General features: G+C 39.1%; 1 pseudogene; it reads right to left on the bottom strand.

Moving 5' to 3' along the window:
- The window catches only part of LOC102810664, a 36845-nt pseudogene extending 24743 nt beyond the window's left edge, over positions 1 to 12102 (bottom strand).
- Between the last annotated feature and the right edge of the window lie 2328 nt (positions 12103 to 14430).

Below are 14430 nucleotides of genomic sequence, written 5' to 3'. Positions count from 1 at the left end.
TCCAACCCATAGCTAACCTATATACAGTTTGAGGAGCAGCTGGTGTGATTGAACCGCCAACCTTGCAGTTCAAACCGACTTTGCAGTCCAGTGCATTGACTCACAGCACCACACCAGGACTCCATATGTTAGAAGAGTGTGAGATATATATTAAGCACCGAATCCAAGCTCTTATTATTATTATTGAAAGTCTGCATTATTCAAAGTGATTTACTAGACCTTGTAGAAGATAAAAATATTATTTTGCCAAGATTCTATGTCCTCAAGAATTTTACAGTTTTAGCAGGAGACAGAGATGTGAGGTGAGACATTCCCACTAGAAAGGACAAGCAGACTGGAACAGCTATAGTGACAGAAGATACAACTTCATGATGAACCTGACCTATACTCAGAGCGGTAGTTACTCTAAATACCAACAGAGAGGGAAAGAGTCTTCAATCAAGTTTCAATGCTATCCACTCTGTGTACAGGGTAGATAGGGACGGGCAACTTAGACATTGACTATCTAAAGTGAGGGGGCAATAAAGGCACGAAGTGACTGGCTTACAAGGTTTCAAGAGGGAGCTTAGTTAAGAGTGTGGGGGGAAAGAAAGAGTCCCCACTGAATAGCTATCATCTTGTCTAGATGGGTCTGGTGAAAGGAGATTCAATAGTGAATAACTGTTATCATGACTAATCACAACTGTCACAATTGTAAAGGTAGAAGTTTTGTAACAAAAAAAGGGAGAGTGGTTAATCTTACAGTCCAGAAACAGAGAACCCTAGGACCATCAAGAGAGGAATGCACAGAATGTAAAACTAATGTTCTCCCATGTAAACTGTCACATAATTCACAATAAATCATTTAAGAAAACAAAAAAAAAGAGAGAGAGAGAGAGGAATGCACAAATAGAATGTGGGACCTTATCCAGAGAAGCAGCAGCATCAGAGATGGAGCATGGAGAGGGGGAGCAGCTGAGGACTCTAGATTCATCAACTAAGAAGAGAAGGACTAAGAGCTGGTGGCCAGGAGCAGACTTGCAGAATGTGCCCTTTGGAGATATAATTTATTATATATGCCTGAGTGGGTTTTTTTGTTTGTTTGTTTGTGTGTTTTTTTAAAAAAGCTAAAGTGGATAAAGAGAAATACTTTTAACTGATGGAATATGGAGGGGATTATAATCAATGTAATGAAACAAGTTATATGAATTGTTGAATGTTAAACTGATGATGTGCCCTGTAAACTTTCACTCAATCCACAATAAAAACCTTAAATTAAAAAAAAAAAAAATTTAAGTATATAATGACAATCACATGCACTGTCAGAGAAAGGGGAGTAGGAACAGTGTGTTTGAAAATTAGGTTGCAATTGCTTGAAAACTGGACTCGGTCTTGATATCAGATTTGATTTCATAGGATCCAGGAAAAATATTTCAGGCTGTAGAAACCACATGGTCAAGGTCAGCAGCATAGGGGAGTAGACTGAGTACTGTGTTCTACCAACTGAGTCCGTTTAGACTAGTATGCAGTTTAGAAATAGCTGATAATTATTTTTGCAAACACGAAAATGATTTTAAATAAATAATTTCAACATGAAACACCAGAATAAACACCTGCCAAAACCAGGTGTGGCACTGTAGGATTGACACTGTACTGCTAACCAAAAGGTTGGTGGTTCAAACCCATCAACAGCTCCTTGGAAACTCTACACAGGGTAGCTGTGAATAAGAACACGTTCTTTAATGATGATGTTCAACAACAACAAAAGTGGTAAGAAAAGATACCTCGTTCCTATAATTAATTTCCAAAGATAAAATGGTATGCATATTTTCAGAATTCTTCCTCTTGGTACAGCACAGATTCAGCTTCACAAAAGCCAAGCACGGTCCATGTCTTGGCAAAATTTCTATCAGATGGAATGGAATACCAAGGCAGGGATGTATGCTAGATACCTTCATTGTTTCCTTAATTGCTTCTTTGCTCTTGCTGGTAATTTTGTGAGGGAGAGAGCTAATGCCATTCTGCTTGTCTGGATTTGCTCCACTTGCTCCCCTTGAAAAGATTTGTCTAAATTAATGTGACTGGCAAGTGTATTGTTCAGATGATTGGCAGGGAAAACAAAACAGTGTTTGCAGGCTCTGTGAAACAACCTTTGATTGGAGAAGTTAACACCTATTGTTGTGGCATTGATTCAATGCCATCCAGCTTTGAAGTGCTTGTGTAGCTGTATAATTCCTTCCAGAAACCTAGTTCTGCATTTTGGACTGCAAACAGGGAAATTTCCAGATGATGCCCTAGAGAAAAGACTTTTTTCTTTCTTTCTTTTTTTAAAGAACTGTTTTGAAATGTCCCTCTGGGAAAGAAAAGTGGCTTGTTAGAAGAAAAATAAAAGGTTAAGGTCCTAGGAAATTAAAAGGGCATGGAACGAATGTTTTAATATTTTCACATGAAGATCGGTGCTCACCTGTGATGAGCTTTGGTGAAGAATGGGAATTTCATCCATGAACCCAATTTGTACATTTGTACAATTGGTAGGCAAAGAAACCTTTTTATTGTCTATATTCAAAGGCATAAATTAAGCACCAAGGACACACTATGTATCAAGTCAAAAACAGAATTAGACAAGTCTTTACCCAGGAGGCTGATGATTTTCATAAACCATGTCCCATTAGGAAAGTAACACATTTATTTTCTTCCCTGAATTCTTTTCCATCTTCTCCCACTTCCTCTCTCTACATTCTCCCTTGACACCACCCAAAACTCACATATTCATGTAAAGCCATATACTTGGAAAAATGACTTTTTGAAAGCACTACTGCTATTTTCCTTCATTTTGTATTTCTAGAAACAGAGTTTCTGTGACAAAGTATTTCCTCAGCATAAATCCCAACTGAATACCTATTTAAGGTCCTTTCAGTAATCCATAAGGACAAAAGTATCCCAGGTAATAAAATCAATCGTTTTCTCTCAATTGCTTCCCTTTTAGTACATTTCAACTTTCAATTTCCTGTTTCTTTGCTTTAATAGTTCAGAAATATTATCGTTTATTTCACTTTTGCCTTCCACACTGAAGACTATCGTAAACCCTTTTATGACGAACTTGGAAAGCACTGGGAAGAAATCTTATGACAAGTGATCATCACAACAACATAAGAAGAGCTGAAACACCTGCTTCTAAAAGTTCTTTATCCTCCTACTCCACATGGCTTAATGGCTGTTCTTTGAAAGTTTCTTAAGAGAGTCACATGAAGAATATTATAACCTGAAATCCTACACTGTTACAGAAAGGGTCAGTTCTATATGTTATCTTATAGTTTTATTGATCAATTGATTGGTTATTACATATAGCACTACTATAATAAAAGTATTATTTAAGCTTGATATTTGTATTTCCTGTCCTTATCCATTATCGCTTTTTATTGCCATGCCATTAATAGAATCTGGGAACTGAAAGTAACATGCTCCCTTGCTTAGATATTGATAGGCGATCAAATAGTTAAAGGAACACCTGGGTCCCTTTGACCATCTTCATGAGTTATGACAAGGGTTCTTTAGTCTTAAATGCATTAGGTGAACTGAAAACTTGAAAGGACATAATTTTAAATTGTATTTAGAAAACTAAACAGAAAAAAAAAAACAAAAAAAAATGATGTTAGTTGTGTCACTCAGCAAGAGAGATTATGTATTGGGTAGCTTTAGGTCTCCAAGATGTGCATAAAATAGTATGAAGATTAAAATAACTAGAGAAAGTAAAGGGAACTTATTGCAAGCAGAGGTGAGTGGAAAGTTAATAAATATGAAATAAAATGGTCATCATATTTATATTGTTTTTTAACTCACTCTTTGTAAGTGGATATTTAAAAAATCATATTTTCTCTTTAGCACTACATTACATAATGGCATATTCACAGTTTAATTTCAGTTTAATTCAAAGAAGAACGATGTTTATTTCTCTTCAGGTTGTTGTCTGCTTCTTTATATCAAATCTTGGTAATATACTTTGATATGTCAAAAAACCATCATAGGCGCTTCCCGGACCAGGCAGCTCAGGTAGGGCTCCGGGGAAAAGGGACAGAATCACACATAGGAAACCTCTGTCTAGCAGACAGACAGCCTTTGAGCAAACATAAAATCTTGTATTTCAACATTCTGAACTCGTTTTTTTGAAAGATCATATTGCTGAGGAATTACAGGCATTTTGAGCTTTTGCCTGCCCGCATGTGGCTCCTGCTTCCCGCGCCCGCGCCAGCGAGTACCTCAGCCCCCTGCGGACCTTGGAGTGCAGGACTAGAGCAACCCCATTTAGAAGGCTGCATTTCCAGAGAAAAGGAAGCATAAACTGGCAAAGCCAAACAAATAGAGAGGGATATCGGCACAGATATCAGGAAATTCGGGGTACCCATGGTACAGAGAGACTGAGAGAGGCATTTGTTACGTCATCAGATACACACCCACTGAGGCCAAGGCCTGCCCCGAGGCCCAACCCGCCCACAGACTGGTCACAAAGGCCCAGGCCCAACCAAGTCCAAAACACCTACTCACTGTGAGGCCCAGGCGGCCCACAGCCAGGTCGCAGTCGCTGCGGAGGTACAGGGCCCTCAAGGTTCAACCCACTGTGTAGCCCAGTCGCCGAAGCCCAGGGCCTCTGAGGCCCAACCTGCCGCGTAGCCCACTCGTCAAGGGCCAGTGCCCCTGAGACCAAAGCTGCCCTCAGCCCGGACCCCGAGGCACAGGGCTCCCGAGGCCCAATCCACCCAACCCGCCCACGGAGGCCCAAGCTGCCCGATGCCCAGCTGCTGATACCCAGGCCCCTTGAGGCCCAAACCGCCTGCCCGAGGCCCAAACCACCCGCCCGAGGACCAACCCTCCTGCAGCCCAATTGCTGATGCCCAGGCCCCCAGAGGCCCAAACCGCCCGCCCTAGGCTCAACCCACCTGCCCGAGGCCCAAACGGCCCGCAGCCCAGGTCCAGGCCCAACTGAGGCCCAAAAAAGTTACTCTGAGTTAAGCAATAAGAAGAGGGAAAAGGGAAGAACACATCCTGATCACATTTTCCTGGAGGTTACCAGAAAACATAAAAAATTGCCAAAATACATACTTAATTAACTATTAGGGGCACAGATAAACATTAAACATGTCCAAGAAGCAAAAGCAGATGACCATATCGGCACATGTCCAGAAAAAAGATAAAATATCTGAGACAAATGAACCAGAAGTAGACCTGATCTTCATGCTGGAAGGAGGGCAGGCCTTGGAAATACCTGAGAAAGAATTCAGAAAAATGATTATAAAATGGCTCAAAACACTTTACAATGGAGTTGAGAAAAATAAGGAAGTAGTCAGAAAAGCACTTCAGGAGCAATCAAACAAGATAGATACAGCATTGGTAACAATCCAAAACCTACAGAAAGAGGTCCAAACAATCAACAACAAAATGGCAGAAATAGAAAACTCTCTGAAAGGGCAGAGGAGTAGAATAGATGAGATGGAAGGAAGAATCAGTGAGCTGGAAGACAAATCTCTCAATAGCACTAAGATAGAAGAACAAACACAAAAAAGGATAAAAAATTCAGAGGAAGGTCTAAGATTCATGTTGGACAACATGAAGACGAATAACCTAAGAATTATTGGCATTCCAGAACAAAATGAGTCACACAAGTCCACAGAGGAAATAGTCAAAGAACTACTGAAAAAAAAATTTCTCTAACATCCTCAAGGGCGAAAAGATAGACATACAGGAAGCCCAACGAAGTCCAGGAAGGGTGGACCCCAAAAGAAAATCACCAAGACATATCATAGTCAAGCTCTCCAAATCAAAGACAAGGAGACGCTCCTGAAAGCAGCAAGAGAAAACAGAAGGGTCACATACAAAGGCAAACAAGTCAGACTAAGCTCAGACCTCTCAGCAGGAACCATGCAAGCGAGAAGGCAGTGGGGAGACATATATAAAACCCTGCAAGAAAAAAATTGCCAACCAAGAATCCTTTATCCAGAAAAGCTATCAATGAAATATGAGGGTGTAATCAAAACATTCCAGGATAAACAGAAGCTATGGGACTTCACCAAAGCCAACCCTACACTACAAAACATCCTAAAGGGAGTTGTATCATCCATAGACTCAATATAAGTGCCAGAATTCTACAGAAACCAATAATATAGAAGCTCTGTACTTCTCAGACTTTGGGTTAGAAAATATCAAATTTTATTAATTTGTTTTAGCTTTTCATTTAAATAAATAAAACAATAAAGAGATAACTAATATTCCTCTACAAATCCCCTTTTTCTACCTCTTATCAAATAATAAGATGAAATTCATCCACATCCCTTTCATTCATGCACCTAAAGCAAAAAATAGTAAATATACTAGGTTAAAATGTGCAAAGCTCTTTATGACGAAACGTTATAAACAAAGTTAAAATGGAAATTGGGAGAAAATATTTGTAATGCAGTTTAATGTCAAAGGGTTATTATGTAAAATATATAAAAACTTCCACAATGACAATAACAACTCACTAGAAAAATGGACAGGCATTTGGAAAAGACCTCAGTGCTCTGGGCAGCAAGTCTCGGCCTGCACATAGCCTCTGTGGGTGTCTTTCCATCCTCATACATGTTCAAGGGTTACTAGCTATTCAGATCTTCCACAAATAGAGATTCTACAAGGTATCAGTTCTGGCATTTCATCACCCAAGCCATTAATCTGCATTATCATTCTTGTTTGTGTAGAAGATAACTCAATTTTGATGAACAAAACTCTTAAGCTTTCAAATTCAGGGAAAATTGTTCTATAAGGGTCCTCTAGAATATTTTAGCCTGGCATCTCTCAATTCTGAGGCCTTCTGAGTTAATTCCCTGTGCCATTTAACCATTACTTTGTTTAACAAGTAAGAATGCCTATTTTCTTTTTAATAAAATGTTGATAATGACATATTTAAGGAGCTCTGGTAGCATAGTGGTTACGAATACGGCTGTGAACCACAAGGTCAGAAGTTCGAAACTACCAGCTGCTCCGCGGGAGAAAGATGAGGCTTTCTGCTCCCATAAAGATTTACAGCCTCAGAAACCCTGTTCAGGGTTTCTATGGGTCAGAACCGACTCGATAGCACTTAACAACAACAACAACAACAATGACATATCTGATCACATATAGGATATGAATATAAACTTTAAATTATATAGATGTTTTAACAGAATAGGGATGCATACATTTGTTAATTATATCCCTTAATTAGAATTGAAATTTAATGATAACATAAAGCTTGTTTATAATAATTGGGAAATTAAAACTTTGTGAACGTAGTTGAGGAAATACTATGTTATATTTTATGAAAAACAATGATTTTACCTATGTTTAAGGTTGTTTGCTGTTTGAGATCTCTCTCTCTTTCTATTCCCCCAGGTTACTTTATGAAAGAAGGATGGAAATTAACTAAGGAGACACTCTTGTTGTTATTGTTAGGTACCACTGAATCAGTTCCAATTCATAGTGACCCTGTATACAATAGTAGGAAACACTGCCTGGTGCTGCTCCATCCTCTTCATTGTTGCTGTGTTTGAGTCCATTATTGCACCCACAGTGTCAATCTATTTTGTTGAGGGAACATATAAGGTATGGTTTCCCCAAACAAAAAATAAATGATCACCTGGTGTGTGGGTTAATGTGCTGGACTGCAAAGTTGGTTTGAACCATAAGGTGGCAGTTCAAGCTCACCATATGCTTCTTGGAAACCATATGCAGGGTCGCTATAGGTTGAAATTGACTCGATGGCACTCAACAACAATGATATAAAAATTATTGAGGGAGGAAAATAAAAGGAAAGTGAAGAGGAGAGATAGGAGAGAAGAAAAAGAAAGGAAATTGGACTAAATAGAAGAAAAATTAGAAAAGAAGAACGGAGAGGGGAGGAGAGAGGAGAAGAGGGAACAAGAGGGGAACAGAAGAGAAGAGAGGCGAAGAGAGGCAAGAAGAGGAGAGGAGAGGGTAGTTACTTACAAGGAGGAGAGGGTAGTTACTACCAGAAAGTACTTCCACGATTGTAAGTTATATAACATGGTTCCATCCATCTTGGTCATTTTTATTACTGTAACATTGTTTTTATAGTATGTTTATGAGTTAGTTCAGTTCTTTTAAGAATCAGATAACAAGATACATAATGTTTTGGGGTGAAATTCTGTAAAGGATACAGGAAAGGAAACAGGCAGAATCCAAGGGATCTTTTGGACCCTGATGCAGGAAGGAGAAAAGAGCAGGGAATGTGCACCATAGTTTAAAAGTGGTTTTGGTCAGATCACTGGAATCTTTAAGGCAAAGTTTCAGAATCTCCTGTTCATTGAGTTAAAGACTGTGAAAAATTGAAGAGGTCAATTTTCATTATTCTAAAATCATATTGTAGAATGATCTTTGACTATAAACTTTTGTTTTGGACACTGGATAAATCTACACAGTGAAGAGTGCAAGTATTCCTACAAAATTAATTGTACTCAAAGACAGCAAATTCAGTGGAAGATTTAGAGTGAGTTAAGATAGTGCAGCTGTGGTTGGTAGAACTATAATAGTCACTAATGATCCCTTCCTTCTGATATTTAAGTCTTTATGGAACTGTCATTCTTTAAGTGTGGATAGGATCTCTGACTTGTTTTTAGCTAATAGAATATGGCAGTGGGAATGGAATTCTACTTCTGTGGTTAGGTAACACAGTAACTCTCAGTGTTGCTGGCTTTGATGTAGCAAGCTATCTATCAAGATAGTAAAGAATTGAAGATGGCCTCTAGCCCACAATCAGGAATTGAGGATCTCAGTCCAATAACTGTTGAGGAATTGAATTCTAGCAAATATCAAGTGAGCTTAGAAGTAGATCCTTACCCCATCATACCTTCAGATGAGATCCCATCCATAGCTAACACCTTGCAACCTCACCCAAGACTGAATCATAGGACCTACCTAAGTCATTTCTAGATTCATGACCCACAAAAAAATGCTAGAAAATAATTGTGTCTTATTTCAATCCACCAAGTTTTCAGTAATTTTTATCCAGCAACAGATAACTAATGTACCAGCTAAAATATTATAGGTAAAAAAATCTGTCATGTATAATAAGTATATAGGTATCTCAGGGTTTTATTAATTAACCAATAATTTTATTTTAAAAGATTTTATAATATGTGAAATATTTTTTAGATTTTTAAGAAATTCATCTTAATTCCTTATTCATCCCAATAAATTGATCAATTGTTTATGACCTCATAAGTTCTAGCTTAGCTCTGAACATAGTTTCCATCACATTGAGTGATTACTAACCACAAAGTCAGCATTTCAAAGCCACCAGGCTCCCCTCAGAAACCCTATACAGACTTATTATAAGTCAGAACTGACTTGTTAGCACATAGCAACAACAATGTTACTTCACTGTGTGGAAAATATTTAAGATTCAATTGTTATTGTTGTTGTTGTTAAGTGCCATCGAGTCCGTTGCAACCCATAACTACCCTGTATAGGGTTTTTGAGAAGCAGCTGGTGAGCTTGAACCGCTGACCTTGTGGTTCAAGCAAACTTTGCAATCCAGCTCCTGAACTCACAACACCACCACAGGACTCCAAGATTCAATTATATACAAGTGGTTACTAGTGTTATACTCCTTCCTTTTTCAGGAATTCACTTTTGCTGTACAGGTAGTCGTCAGCTTATGAAGTTGAGTTTATAAAAAGCTCTGACATGTCCTTTGAACAGGGCTTCAGACTGATTTGACCAAGTTATACCTTGGCTGGTGAAAGGACTAAGAAACAGATCTGAATTTTTACAATGTGGGTGATTCATCAAAAGATTGTCATTGTTGTTAGGTGCCATCAAGTCGGCACCTACTCATAGTGACCTTATGCACAGCAGAATGAAACAATGTCCATCCTGGGCCAACCTCACTACTGTTGCCATGCTTGAGTCCATAGATGCTGCCACCTGGCAGCATCTTGTTGGGGGTCTTCCTCTTTTTCTCTGACCCTTTATCTTACCAAACATGATATCCTTTTCCAGTGACTATTCCCTCCTGACAATATGTCCAAAGTATGAGAGACGAAGTTTAGCCATCTTGGCCTCTAAGGATCACTCTGGCTGCACTTCTTCCAAAACAGATCTGTTGGTTCTTTTGGCAGCCCATGACACTTTCAATATTCTCCTCCAACACCATAACTCAAAGGCATCAATTCTTCTGTGGTCTTCCTTATTCACTGTCCAGCTTTTACATGCATATGAGGTTATTGAAAATACCATGGCTTGGGTCACTTCCTTCTTTAGACAGCATAATAGACGACTATACACATGGACCTCGCCAGATGGAATCAAAAGATTACAACAGGAAAAATTAAGGGTTGAAACCCAAGAAAATGGGAGGCTCAGAAGAGGCATAGTCAACCCTTTCAGGAGTCCGATGCATAAAATTGAGACATTGGCAGTACAGTGGAGAGTCACACACATTTTAAGTGACAAAGTTGGCCACCATCCTTGAGAGGACACTGCTGTCTTTGAACAGAGTGTTGCCATCTTTGAGCTGAGAAGTGCTGTTTCAATTCAAAACTTGTTTTTTATGTTTATGTAAATTTTCCCTCACTGTGAAACAACTGAAGCAATCCTTATTCAAAATAAATTCTTCATCTCAATTACCTTCACTTGCTGCATGCAAAGCTTTTAACTCACTAAAAGCGCTCCCAGCCTTTTCTTGCACTAAAGTAAGACTAATTAAGAATTTTCTGTACCTGTTTCCATTGACCTACAAATTCTTAAAGACACAGTTAAGAACAGAATTAGTTCATAACCTAGGGACTGCCTGTAATATATTATCTCCTATCCCTTAATTAAGGAGCCCTAGTAGCACAGGAGTCCTGATGTGGCGCTGTGGGTTAATGCGCCAGACTGCAAAGCCATTTGAACTGCAAGGTCAGCGGTTCAAGCTCACCAGTCACTCCTTAGAAACCCTATGCAGGGTCTCTATGGGTCAGAACCGACTCGATGGCACTTAACAACAACAACAACAACAACAACAACAAGTAGCACAATGCATTACGAGTCCTGGTAGCATGGTGGATTATGCACTGGGCTGCTAACCTCAAGGTCAGTAGTTCAAATGTACCAGTCACTTCTATGGAGAAAGATGAAGCATTCTGCTTCTGTAAAGAAGCACAGACTCGGAAACCATATACAGGGTCACTATGAGTGTAACCAACTCGAGGGGCACACAGCCCTCACCATCCCCTGCTTGCTGCTGTTGCTAAGTGCCATAGAGTTGGGATCCAACTCATAGTGACTCTGTACAGGGGGTCTGAGGAGCAGCTGGTGAGTTGGAACTGCCAGCCTCTACTGCCCAAACCGACTTTGCAGTTTATGGCATTAACCGGCACCGCCACACCAATAGTCCCTTAGTTACCCAGGTATTCCACAACAAATCTTAGGTATCACAGTAACCTGAACTAGTAAGTAGTAAAAAGTTTACAGATATAAATTATCTTTGGACAATAAAATTGATCTCACTGAGTTGATTTAGCCTGGTGATTATGAAGCAAATATTCAGAAGAGACAGGAGATCTCATTTCTTTGTGTTGAACGACATACTGCCATTTTTATTTTTGAAAAATCAAATTTGACCCAATACGCTGCATGTAACATGCTGTCTCCAGTTTAGCATAACATCCCACAATTTAGGGAAATGAGTCACTCTTATAGGAGAATTTGGCATTCTCCTTACAGTGCAAATCCATTCTTTCATCTCCAATAGCAGGTGTTAATGTAAATTCACTGCACACTGTTGGAAAGGGGGAGAAAGCTAAAGGTTTGGGCTGTTTGCAAATCGTCTGTTATTGTACCTCTTTAAACTACTCTCTTTGACTGCATGAGACTTTGATAGCTCATCTAGTTGCGATAGCATGAGCACAGTGCTGCAGGCATGAGGCGATTGGGAGCAGTGTGTTATTGACAGAATCTCCTGAATGATGATTTATTATGAACATCAATGGGAACAACACTTGTTCTTTCTAAAAAGCCTGTTTGTTCCTCTAGCCTCACCTGGGAGGAGCACACTGCCCAGGACTGAGACACTGTTTGTACTATGTTATTTAGCCTTCTGTACTGCTGCTGCATTTTTACATGAATTGACGATTATTTTGTGTTCTCCATTTTGATGACTTACCAATCATTTAGAATTGTGACATGCCCAGAAATATCTGAAAGCAAGACCATTTGGCAAGAAATAAATAAAATAAAACAAGAAAGAGTCTCCATGATCATAAAAAAGAACAAAAACAAAAAGCAAATAAACAGTTTGCCTTTGGCTCAGAGTTGGTTTCCCAAAAAGAATAGAACATGTTTATAGCAGGATGGCTTTCATGCAAATGTTATGTTCAGAAAACAAAGATTCTTATATGTCATTTAATTAAAGGCAGGCTAAAAAAACAAACTAATGGTTATATACTAAGTACATTTGGACACAATTAGCCAACTTGATTGACATTTAAAATATCAAATTACCTTGGTTCTGTCCCTGCCTTTCTAAATATTTATTTATTTTCTTCTTTCTAGCTTTTAAATCAGGTAAGTAAATGTTTCCAAAAAATTGTCCTCTTTAGGCACACTTGTAGGCACTCAGTTTTAAGTTAATGAAAACACCAATTTCAGAAGCATAAACATTAAAAGAAAATACGATATTTAAAATTACTGGTAATAGCTGCTTCAAGATATAAGTGAGAGAGATGATCCTAAAGTGGACTTCAATCAGGTGTTAAGAAAAGATCACATAAGTTGTAAATTAGATTTCTTATGGTGGTAATGGTTGTGTGTAGTTCAGTTGGTCCTGACCCATAGCAGGCTGCAGATATTTACAGGTGCACAAAAACTCATCTTTCTCCCATGAAACAACTGGTAGATTCCTACTGTTGCCCTTGTGGTTAGCAGCCCAGTATGTAATCCACTATGCTACCAGCGTTCCTGTAGATTCCCTGTAGAGCTGACTTATAAATACAGTGGTCAGAAGACGAGCCCATCAGGTTGGAAGGCACTCAAAATATGATTTGGGAAGAGCTGCTTCCTCAAATATTCCCTATACAGCTGAATATATATATGTGTGTATATACTGCTGCTGGCTTATTTCTATCAACTTCAAAATTCAACATTACATGATAGATCAACAGACATGCCATAAAGGGGTCAATGTCTTGATAATGGAGCAACGGTTATTCAGGTCTAATATTAACTGAGAATTATAGAACAATTTCTCATAAAAACTATGGAATTTTGCCAGATGCTAGCTTGGTATGGATTACATCTCAATGCAAAGAGAACAAAAATCCTCACCACTGGACCGATAAACAACATTCTTATCAATGGAGAAAAGGTTGAAATTGTCAAGGACTTCATTCTTCTTGGATCAACTATCAACGCTCATGAAAGCAGCAGTCAAAAAATCAAATGATGTATTGCATTAGGCAAATCTGCTGCACAAGACCTTTTTTTTTTTTAAAGTATTAAAGAGCAAAGATGTCAGCTTGAGGACTAAGGTGTGCCTGACCCAAGCCATGATGTTTTCAATAACCTCATATGCATGCGAGAGCTGGACAGTGAATAAGGAAGACTGTAGAAGAATTGATGCTTTTGAGTTATGGTGTTGGAGGAGAATATTGAAAGTGCCATGGGCTGCCAAAAGGACCAATAGATCCATTTTGGAAGAAGTGCAGCCAGAGTGCTCCTTGGAGACCAAAATGGCCAAACTTTGTCTCTCATACTTTGGGCATATTGTCAGGAGGTAACAGTCACTGTTACCAAACAGTCATGTTTGGTAAGGTGGAGGGTCAGAGAAAAAGAAGACAACCCCCAATGAGATGGATTGGCCAAGTGGCAGCATCGATGGACTCAAGCATGGCAACAGTATTGAGGTTGGCCCAGGATCAGGCAGTGTTTCGTTCTGCTGTGCATAAGGTCGCTATGCGTAGGTACCAACTCGATGGCACAACAGTACTGGTGTGGTGCTGTTTGATAAGCATTTGACACAAAGTCAGTTTGAACCACAGGACTGGTGATTCAAACTCACCAGCCACTCCTTGGAAACCCTATATAGGGTCATTATGGATCAGAACTGACTGGACGGCTCTTAACAACAACAATAGTTAAAAGATGGAGTGCCGGTGTGGCATTGTAGGATAAGGACAGAACTACAAGCTCATGTTGAACAACAAAGTGGGGGTTTCAACCCACCAGTCATTCCTTAGAAACTATGAGTTGGTCTAGACTGGACAACACTTAACAACAATAGCTAAAAGATACATCACAGTAAAACAAACTTGGAAATTGTTGAATTCTACTGTAGAAAGAATTCCTAATCAACTATCTGGTAGAGCTCTGGTACTTAAAAGCAAGTCTTCATATTTCTAGCATTTGGATGTGACTTTTGAAGACTTTATATGACCAAAGGGATAG

The sequence above is a fragment of the Chrysochloris asiatica genome, unplaced genomic scaffold, assembly GCF_000296735.1.
Source record: "Chrysochloris asiatica unplaced genomic scaffold, ChrAsi1.0 scaffold00185, whole genome shotgun sequence".
Classification (NCBI taxonomy): domain Eukaryota; kingdom Metazoa; phylum Chordata; class Mammalia; order Afrosoricida; family Chrysochloridae; genus Chrysochloris; species Chrysochloris asiatica.
The sequence above is the reverse complement of the archived record's forward strand: the minus strand, read 5'-3'. Positions and strand labels throughout refer to the sequence as shown.